Below are 11,745 nucleotides of genomic sequence, written 5' to 3'. Positions count from 1 at the left end.
GGCCTTTCTCTGCTTGCCCTGCTATTCATTTCATTGTTTTAGCCAGTGTCCAGCACTAGGCACTGGGGAGAGAAGCATAACCATAATTCTCTTGGTCTCTGTCCCCACAATAGTGCTTACCATCTAATGCAGCTTATAGACCAACAAGAGGTCATTACAACATGACCTTGCTTTATTTCATAACTACAATTTGCTATTAAGCCCAAATCTTCTTTAGTTAGACCTCTGGAAGCCACCTCCATTGATTCCAATAATAGTTTCTTTATCGCTGTTAGTTTCTAGTTTGTTTTTCCCACATTTATTCGAACTGTCTTGAGAGGTAGCCTGTGAAATATCCAGACACAATCTTTTAACAAAGTACAAGGTACAACACAGCATATTCAATAAAGCATTGGAATATAATACGTCTGGATTAGAATCTTGGTTCTGAAATTTACTGCATTACTTGTGGAAATTGTTTAACTCTAGCCTGAGTCTCCACTGTGTGTAAGATAAAAATTTTAATACTCATATTTGGTGTTGGTTAAGAGATTGTAATGATTTGCTGGTATAAACTGTCTAGGAAAAGCAAGTACTCCATACATATCACTTCTGTTCTTTGTCAGTCTATTTTAAATTATGTAATGAATAACTGATTTTGCTGAGATATTATAAATTATCTAGTTTCTCAAAATAATCTATTTTTAATCAATAAATTTTTTCATAAAATTGAGATGAAAACCCTCAGGAAGATGCCGAAATCATTCTACTAATGTTTTTATTTTCCTTCATATTAAATGTTCTGTAATTTTTGTGACATATTGTTGAACAAAGTCTTCAATACTCAAGTTGCTCTCTTCAGACACTATTCACCCTCAAAATGTATTTTAAAAGTTTAAGACTAGTTCCCTAAATACCTTCCTTTTATGAGAGATACTCTTGCTAGAATATAATCAAAGAAGCTTCAAACTTATGTAGTTTAACCCTGGCTCTTAGATTAGTTAAAAAATATATATATATGTATATATGTATATATATTTATATATATATATATCTATATATATATGTGTATAGTCTCTTGGCCATTAGGTTGTTATAAAATTAAGAAATATGTTGAGAACATGAAAAGTTGGGAAATATGAAAATAAAAATAAAAACATTATTAAATACATATTTAAGTTATTTGGCATCTGATATATTAAGATCCTTAATATTTATATTTGTAGAAAATATAATTATTTTTAAACACTGTATCTTTATATTGTGTTATGTTGTTATGTGATAGTATTTTTCAGTTTCTCTGAAGTGAATTGGTATATTGGCAATGTTAATTTAACTATTGTCCATCTGTTGTATCTTTTGTTACTACATGGATTTGCCAAAAACATAAAATATTCTTATTTTGTGTTAGATTGGTATGTTTTAACCCTTTGATAATATAAAATTAGAAACTTTCTTTTAAAGATTTTATTTATTTAAGAGAGAGAACAAGCAATGGGGAGGGGCAGAGGGAGAGAGAGGGAGAGAAAGAGAGAGAGAAAGAGAGAGAGAGAAGTAGACTCCCTGCTGAGCAGGAAACAGGATCCATCCAAGGACCCTAAGGCAGAGGCTGAACAAACTGAGCCACCCAGATGCCCCTAAAATTAGAAACTTTTTAAACCAAAAAAAAAAAATACATTATTGAACAATTTACCTAATTTATTGATTGTGAGGTATATTAAATACTTTAAGTTGTTTCATTAGCAACAGAATTTAGGAACAAAGAGTTAGGTGGGAAATCATTGTGAACAATTATATGAGATTGCAACCTTTCTATATGGTTTTCAAATATGTGATCAGCACTGTAGCTAGTTTTTACAATTTTACAAATTTGAGGACTTACTATATTTTATGGTAGAAATTGTTTAAGACTCTTGATTTCTGTACTACTAACAAACATAACCAAAAGATAAAAACATTGGCATTGAATTCATTCATTCGTTCATTCACTCATTTTCATACGTTATGCTTCAAGAAGAGATCCTTCCTGTTCTTTTTTTTAAGATTTTATTTATTTATTTTAGAGAGCGAGAAAAAGAGAGAGCGTGGGGTGGGGGGAAGGAGCAGAGGGAGAGGGACAAGCCGACTCCATGCTGAGCATGGGGCCAGACGCTGGCCTATCCCAGGACCCCAAGATCATGACCTGAGCCAAAATTAAGAATCCAAGGCTTAGGAATGCCTGGGTGGCTCTGTCGTTAAACGTCTGCCTTTGGCTCAGGTCATGATCCCAGGATCCGGGGATCGAGACCCACATCAGGCTCCCTGCTCGACGGGAAGCTGCTTCTCCCTCTCCCACTCCCCCTGCTTGTGTTCCCTCTCTCGCTGTCAAATTTAAAAAAATAAAAAAGCCGCGTAGGCGCCCAAGGGTCCTTCCTGTTCTTTTTTGTTTGTTTGTTTAAGATTTTATTTATTTATTTGACAGAGAGACACAGCAAGAGAGGGAACACAAGCGGAGGGAGTGGGAGAGGGAGAAGCAGGCTCTTTGCGGAGCAGGGAGCCCGATATGGGGCTCGATATGGTGCTCGATCCCAGGACCCTAGGATCATGACCTGAGCCAAAGGCAGACGCTTAATGACTGAGCCACCCAGGCGCCCCCAAGATCCTTCCTGTTCTTGACTCCATTTACTAAGAGATATTATTGCTCTCTAGTTTCCATTCATACTAAAAGGGACAATATGTCTTTTAAAAAAAAGGGAAGCAAAGAATGTGAGCTAATTGTAAAGTTAATAATCACTTAGAACTATAAAATCAATTCCTTATATATTGTCCAGAAATATTTTCCCCCCACTTCAAACATTAGTTCTCTATTATCAAAATTTTTTGAAAATAGAGATTTTCATATTGTTCCACTGAGATGTTTGTTTGTACACTTTTACTAAGATGGAGATAAATGGAAGATTTATCTGTACGAAAGATCTGTATAATCTGTTAAAGGTTTTATTTTTCACTTTGGTGAAGAGTGGAAAGTTTAAAATGTAGTTTTAAACTTGAACTTTGTCTTAAATGTGGAAATGCTCATAATGCAAAAAATAAAATACATTTTTAAATTAATTTTTGAAAGATGGACACTTGTTTGATGCAGTGAACTAGAATAAGACTATTTCTTTTTCTAGTGACCTCATCTTGGAAATTTTGATTGGATTCACTAGTACTACACTTACTCATTCATTTAGAAAATTGCCAGTGAGGTATGAGATGGATTCCTTGACCTCCTGAACTCATTTCTGCCTATTGTGTTTTGTCCTTACACCAAGCAACTAGCTTCTCTTTCCCACCTTTGTTATTTAATCACTTCTGCTTTCTCCTTTGCAAGAGAATACCACTTTATAGGTGAAATGCATGCCTGTTTTCCACCACCAAGCAACACAGGAATGATTCTGCTTGGAATAAGAGAATTAGAATACTTCTTTGAATAGTTAGGAAAGAGCCTTCTGGAAAATTTTGCAGAAAATGCCTCAACTGGAACTTACAGTGAAACTTACAAAGTTAAAGAAGTAAAACAGTGTGTGTAGAGCGGCCATATTTAGACTACTTTTTATAAATGTTAAAACAGTTTTCTTTATAAAATACACAGGTCATTTTATCCTGACGCAGCAAATGTCCAATTCAAGTGGCAACTGTGCTTTGAAAGCTAACTTTACTTTCCTTGAAACATTTTTTTGTTCGTTTGTTTTACGAAATATATAAACACACATTTACCTTTTTGGATTGTGTTTTGCTTTGACTTTTCCCTATGAAATCTCTCCCACTGTGGTTCATTTGTTATTTGTTGCTTTAATACAATGCATCTGTGCCATGGGGTGCACTAAGAAGCAAATGCTGAAACCGAAAGGCAAGAGTAATGAGTAAGTAGCCCAAGAGAGTAAATCCTGGATTTGAGCAAAGTTGTTGAATTTTGGAAGAGAAAGTGAGCATCATCCACAATATACCCAAGTGTGTTTGTAGTTTCAGCTATGATCCAGTCAGCAAATTTAGTGTTTCACATTCTCTGTAGATCCCATTTTACACAAGGTGATAACTATTTTTAAAATGTAATGAATGCGAAGACTTAATTTTTGTCTTTCATATTTTCAAATTTAATATTTATTCCGATATCTCATAAATGTTGCCGTAAGATAATATGAATATGCATAAGATAATGTGCCAGGCTTTTTTCTTAGCAATTTATTTTTTTATTTCAAACAGCTCAGTTCCTCCTTTGTTACTTTAATCTTAGAAAGAGTCGTATATATAAAACATAACAAATAGAGGGTATAACATTTATTTTTTAAATGTCTTTTGTTTTATTTTTTTTTAAGCTAGCAACTGGGTCGTGGATAAAACAGAATATCTGCCTTTAAGAAACTGCAGTCCATGAAAATAAGTTTTTTTTTAAATATTATTTAGCAGTCACCATGAAAAAGCAATTGACATTTTGTTCCATTTTCTGTTTCTGGTAGTTTTTGTGTTTCAGGTGTTAACAGCATGAACTGATAATGAAACATTCTTGGAATACAATCTATTAGTGGTTACCTCCAAATAAATAAGTCTTTTTTCTAGCTAATCTAAAATTTTATTACACTATATCTTTGATTTACTCAATTTTTTAAAGACTTTATTTATTTATTTATTTAAGCGAGAGAAAGCAAGAGTACACGAGTGTGGGGGAGGAGAAGGAGAGGGAGAGGAAGAAGCAGACTTCCAGCTGAGCAAGAATCCTGACACAGGGCTCCATCACAGGACCCTGAGATCACGACCCAAGCCAATGATTTACTCAAAATTAAAATCAGATAATTGACATTTACATTAATTCCATATGTAGCCCCTATACTTTTATATGTATGTTACTACAATCAGAATGTTTTGTTGTATTTGCACCTAGGGATGGAGAAATTCCTTAAAATATTTTAATTTATACTTACACAAGCAGTAAGTATATGCCTTTAAGTAAATATATATGCTGATCACTAGTGTTTACTTTCCAAATTATTCTGTTTATTAATAAAATGTTTTTTTCAAGAACAGAAATGTATAATTGGAAGGGAATTTATAGAATTTAAAAATTTATTCAATTTATAGTTGGCACACAATGTTATATTAGTTTCTGGTGTACAACATAGTGATTGAACGTATCTATCTATATGTTATGCTATGCTTACCACAAGTGTAGTCACCATCTAGAGACTGGCTATTTCAACAAAACACTAATTTTGTTTTTAAAAACTGACGTGTGGAGACCCTAAGCTAACATTTCCATGCTTCATGGAGAGAAGTAAAGGCAGAATTAGAATCAACTAGATCACACTGTCTAATTCTCCCACTCTCCAGTCCTATTATTAAGTCTTCTCCTATTGTAAAGAAGGGAGAATCACCTGGGCTACATTTGGACAAAAGAAGTTGGCTTAAAAAATGCTCGTAGAATTTGAGTAAAAAAAGGTAAATTGTTGTTCCTTGTGGTTCTAAGCAATCACAGCAATACGTGACATAATTGGAAGTGCCATGAAGAGAACCATTAACTTAAATAAGACTGGGGATTTATGAGTTTTAAAGTAACTAAACAAGGAGGTCATTAGACTAATGTGACTCCAATGCCTTGGCAAACCGAAACCTAAACCAGAGTCAATGCACTGGAATCAGAGAAAATGAAACTTAAGAACAACCAATCATAAATAGCCAACTAGGCTCTCCCAAATAAGGCAACTGCTTAAGCTATAGCCAATCAAGTAATTCCCTTGCTTTGCCTCCTCTAGCTCCTGTTGGTGGAGCCCTTCTAATCACCTTTGGTTGGGTGCTGCCCAATTCAAATCAATGTGTGTTCAAATAAACTCTTAAAATTTTTAATGTGCCTCAGTTTATCTTTTATTGTTTTATTTTTTTTAAGATTTTATTTATTTAATTGACAGAGAGAGAGAGACAGAGAGAGAGAGGTAACACAAGCAGGGGGAGTAGGAGAGGGAGAAGCAGGCTTCCCACCGAGCAGGGAGCCCGATGCAGGGCTCGATCCCAGGACCCTGAGATCATGACCTGAGCCGAAGGCACTCGCTTAACCAACTGAGCCATCCAGGTGCCCCTCAGTTTATCTTTTAATATGAGCTCCTTGACATTTAAACGAGGGGCAATATGAACTATAATAATACTAAAGTTGTCATTTTTCTTGGAGAAAAGGACGAATAGATTATGGATTAACACATACACCAATGGTTAATCATTAGGATCCAGGAAATCTAGATCTACTTTAGATTATACTAATAACCTCCTGGGTTTGTTCATATTATAATAAAGAAACAAATGCTATATAAATAATGGAACATTGTTCTCTATCAACAACGAGCTCAGGGACACCTGGGTGGCTCAGTCATTAAGTCTGCCTTCGGCTCTGGTCATGATCCTAGGGTCCTGGGATCAAGCCCCTCATCAGGCACCTTGCTCGTAGGGGAGTCTGCTTCTCCTTCTCCCTCTGCCTGCCCCTCCCCCTGCTTGTGTTTGCTCTCTCTCTCTGTCAAATAAATAAATAAAATCTTAAAATAAATAAACAATGAGCTCATAATCTGGAAAGAAGAAAAAGCATTTAAATAAAAGAAATAGAATAGATAAATGGGTGTGTGTGTATATTCCAAACTCCATAATTCCATGATTAACTCTATTTGGTAGGTCAGGGATGATTTGCAAATGTAGGCACTGTAGGTAGGAATGGTTCAGGCAGTAAGGTAGAAAAGGGTATTCCAGCAAGCAAGAATGACATGAGCTGAATGAAAAGATACACAAGACAGTAAACCTTCAGGATAGTGCAAGGTCATCTAGGCTCTGGACATACAGTGGTTTGCATGGTCTGCTTAAAGGGATTTGACTTCATTTGGTAGTCAGCAGGAAGCCATTAAATGGCTTTATGCAGAAGAATAATAAATATGGATTTCTATTTTAGAAAGTTCGGTCCTGTAGCAGTGTGGAAGATAGAGGGATTGAAAAAAACAAAAACAAAAACAAAATCATTCTCAAGGAGAATTACAGTAGTTAGGGTAAGAAATAAGAGGTTATGGGTATGGGCTGAAGGAGGAGATTGGATTCAAGAGTGGATAAGAAGTTGATAGCCATATGGCCTAACTGCTAATCTGATCACTGTAAACGAGTAAATTAGGTTGACCCCCAGCTGTTACAATCAGAATTTATTAGATCTATACAGGAATATCTCTTATCTCCAAGAAAAAGATCTATAGAAGAACTTAAGAGTTGTGAGGAAACAGGGGAGCTACTCTATCTTTCACACTCACTAGGGTAACATAGTTGCTCATTTCTATTGCTCTCTTCACATGGGCTTTTTATGAAACTTTCCTTTCAGACCAGCTTTTATTTCAGTTTGATAACCAGAGAACATGGCCCAGATATAGTCATCTCATCCACAAATAATACCATGTTCTGTCTATGTCTCAATTTCAACCCCCAGGAGAGATGAGACTAGCTCAGCTATACTCAGGAGGTGGGGTAACATGGCCGGCTACCTCCTTAGCAAACAACCATGGGAGCCAGACTCCAAGAAGGGATTCAGGTAAGTTTTCTGAGAAGTGGGTCTAGAGACAGGAAAAAATATATTAAAGTCTCTAGTCTACCAATATATGGATGTAGAAAAAAGCCAGGTTAGATGAGAATTGATTCAGTTTTATCTGTGAACTTAAGAGATTCTCAGGAGATATCTGGATATATAAGTTGCGCTCAGACAAGCAATCTGGGATGGAGTCATTAATTTATAGGTGATAAAATCATGGGATTAAATGAGAGTGTGTGAATGAGAACATCTGACTAAAGATGGACCTTGAAGTATAGAATAGCCAAGGAATTGATGAAAAAAGAGATGGAAATAAGTTGAAAAAGAATATATCTTAATACAGAGATGGAGACAATGATATGAGGAAAAGCAAAGACAGAAATAATTTCAAGAAATTGGTTGGAGATCTGTACCAAGTTTTGCAGAGAGATTAGTAACAGAAGGAGTGAAATAAGGGGAGAAGATTTAACAGGTATCACTAGTGATGCTAGCAAGACCAGTTTCAGTGGGTCAAGGAGAAAATGGCAAATGAGAAATCTAAGTCAGGGGTACGGATCATTCATTCAAATGAAAAGACGTAAGTGCAGATAGAGGGTTTTGAAGGATCCCATTTAGAAATAAGGCATAAGATACAGAAAAGAGTTAATAAATTGCTGGACTACAGCGTCCAAGGAGTTAGTAAAAGATCCTATCTACACGGGATCAGCCCCAGGCAGAAAAGACTTCTTTCAAGAAGCATGACAGAAGCTAGCATATATTGTCTTGTCTAAACTCCATAATTATTTACTTTTACTGTTGCCACTTACTTTATATTTTTAATTAAATTGAGGATATTTTCTTACTGAGATTTTTTAATTAAACTGAGGATGATGGCATATAGTAAAAAATATATAAATATCTCTCTTTTAGGGTACAAAGGTTCTGTGATAGATGTATTATTATGAAAAATTTGTGCAAACAAATTAGTAGCTGGCCAATATTTAAAAAAAAACTGAATAATCAAAACAACATAAAACGTGTAATGCAAAACTAATAAAAAACAAAAAAGATGACAAAACATTTTAAAGACATCTTGGTTTTTCTGTCACCAATTATCACAAATTTTACTTGAAATCACATAGGTACTAGTTTTTCTTCTAACAGCACACACAAAAACTTTGATTTTTCCAAGGATAAGTACTTTATAAATGAGAAAACAATGATATAGTGGGAGAATTGTTTTATTATATAGGAAATGATAAATTCAGAATGAATGTTTGAGTTGCTGGGTTTCAGAAAATACACAATTTATTTTTTAGAAAATCAAAGCTATTTGGTTTTTTGGTTTTTTGTGTTTTTTTTCCATCATGAGGCCAACTAGTTGTGGATATATTAGAGGAGGTCATCAAGCAGATAGGACCACCGATTGACCAACCAGCTGGACCCGGGCATTTGGAGACTCCTCACCCACCCCCTGACCATTTTGCCTACTGCTCCCACATTGCAAGCCATTTTCATGGAAACAGACTTGAGAGAGCAATGTGTGTTAAGACCATCTGGAGGGTAGCCTTTTGAGGTGGTTTCCTCTTCAGGCCTGGGCCCCTTGTCCCTGCCTGCCTGCCTTCCAACTATCCTTCATCATTATCAGGTAACCTCAGGCCCTCCTGGATCTGTGACCTCTGTGACCACCTCAGGCTCCTTGTGTACTTGCACTGAACTTCTCACTGCTTCTGGTGAGTGCTGGTTCTGATCCAACTTGGCCAGGCTGTTCCAGGAATTCAGCTGAATAGGGATCAAACCATTCTGAACACCTACGAACTCAACAGGAGACCGAAGAAGAGAGTAGCAACAACTCTCTGAACAGAGAAGCGACCACTTTCTGGAAGGTAGGACGTGTGGAGAAGTGAATCTGAGGCGAGATTCGGAAGGATAGACGGCGGGGGAGGGGCCTCCGCCGCTTCTGGCAAGTGATAGAGCCACAGAGCACAAAATCGGAACTTTTAGAAGCCGGCTTCGCGGAGGGACGTCGTTCCAGTGGCTAAGCGGGGGTGGAACCCTCGTGGGACAGTGTGGTCTCAGGACCCTCGGGGTCACAGAAAGACTGGGGGTGCCTGAGTGCGGCAGAGCTCCCAGGTATTGGAGAAGGGAAGCCGGCTGCAGAGATGGAGCCGAGGCGCGGGCTCTCAGCTCGGGGTTGCCATAAACCGTGATCCCCAGCACAGTCGGGCCACTGCTCCTCCAGCAGGGACCCAACAAGCGGCAGATCCGGGGAGACTCCCTTCCCTCCCCCGGGAGGAGCGGCGCGGGAGCGCACCGCAGGGATCTGCTGGGTTTGGAGACTCCACACGGGGTCGGGTGCTAGACATAGGAATGCTCGGTCACAGGCCGGGTGAGCATGGAGTGCGGCCGGAGACCGGGGAGATGGGAGTGACTGACTGCTTTTCTCTGGAGTCGCACTGAGGAGCAGGGCCCCGAGTTCTCCGCTCCTCCGGGCAGAGATTGGGAGGCCGCCGTTTTCACCCTGGTCCTCCAAAGCTGTACCAGAGCTTTCAGGGAACAAAAGCTCCTGAGAGCAAACCCCAGCAGCTTGCTTAGCCCGGACCGACAAGGGTGGGGCAATTCCGCCTCCGGCAAAGACATTTGGGAACCACGGCAAAAGGCCCCTCCCCCAGAAGATCAGCACGAACAGCCAGCAAGCCAAGACCAAGTTTACCCATCAAGGAGAACGGGAGAATTCCCACGCTAGGGGAATACTGCACATAGAATTCATGGCTTTTTTTTACCATGATTCATTGGTTTTTCAAAGTTAATTTTTTAAACGGTTTTTTTAAATTTTTCTTTTCCCTTTTTCAAACAACATCTTATAATCCCTTTTTTTAAAAAAAAGTTTTTATTTTCCATTTTTAGAGTCATATTTTATCCCTTCATAGTAGTTACCCTTATTTTTGGCATTATATAAGTTGTTCTCTCTTTGAAATTTTGAGATACAGTTTCTTCTAAGTTCAAAATATACCCTAAATCACTAGTGTATGGCTTTCTTCTAGTCACCTGCCTGATCACATTCTCTCCCTTTTTTTTTTTAATCTTCTTTCTTTTTTCAAACAACTTCTTATCGTATCAATTCCTTTCATAAAATCTTTTATAATTTTCATCTTTACAGTCATCTTCCATCCCTTCATTGTATCAACCCTTATTTTGTACATATATAAGTCTTTCTTCCTTTAAAATTTTAGGAGGCACTTTTTTCTAACAGACCAAAATACGCACAAAATCTAGTGTGTGGCACTGATCTATGCACTAGCCTGATCATATTTGATCATATTCAGTTTTTTTGTATTGTTCTGTTTTTGTAGTTATGTTTTTCTTTTTGTTTTTTTTTTTCTTTCTTTTCTCTTTCTTTTTTCTTTCTTTCCCTTTCTTTCCACCTGGTTTCAGATCTTTTCTGATTTGTATAGAGTATATTTGCTGGGGATGTTGTTAACCTGTTACCATTTTGTTCTCTCATTCATCTGCTCTCCCCTGGACAAAAAGACAAGACGAAAAAAATCACCTTAGCAAAAAGAACAAGAGATAGTACCATCAGCCAGGGACCTACTCAATATGGTCATTACTATGATGTTGGACCTAGAGTTCAGAATCATGACTTTAAAGATACTAGCTGGGCTTGAAAAAAGCATGGACGTTATTAGAGAAACCCTTCCTGGAGAAATAAAAGAACTAAAATCTAACCAAGTCAAAATCAAAAAGGCTATTAATGAGGTGCAATCAAATATGGGGGCACTAACTGTTAGGATAAATGAGGCAGAAGAGAGAATCAGTGATATAGAAGACCAAATGATGGAAAATAAAGAGGCTGAGAAAAAGAGAGAGAAACAACTACAGGATCATGAGGGCAGAATTCGAGAGATAAGCGATACCATAAGATGAAACAACATTAGCATAATTGGGATCCCAGAAGAAGAAGAAAGAGAGAGGGGGGCAGAAGGTATATTGGAGCAAATTATAGCAGAGAACTTCCTTAATGTGAGGAAGGAAATAGGCATCAAAATCCAGGAGGCACAGAGAACCCCTCTCAAAATCAATCAAAATAGGTCAACACCCCGACATCTAATAGTAAAATTTACGAGTCTCAGAGACAAAGAGAAAATCCTGAAAGCAGCTCGGGAGAAGAGATATGTAACCTACAATGGTAGAAATATTAGATTGTCAACAGACCTATCCAGAGAGAC

This window comes from Callorhinus ursinus, unplaced genomic scaffold (assembly GCF_003265705.2).
Source record: "Callorhinus ursinus isolate GAN/ISIS: 27379988/994484 unplaced genomic scaffold, GSC_fseal_2.0 scaffold8, whole genome shotgun sequence".
NCBI lineage: Eukaryota > Metazoa > Chordata > Mammalia > Carnivora > Otariidae > Callorhinus > Callorhinus ursinus.
The sequence above is the reverse complement of the archived record's forward strand: the minus strand, read 5'-3'. Positions refer to the sequence as shown.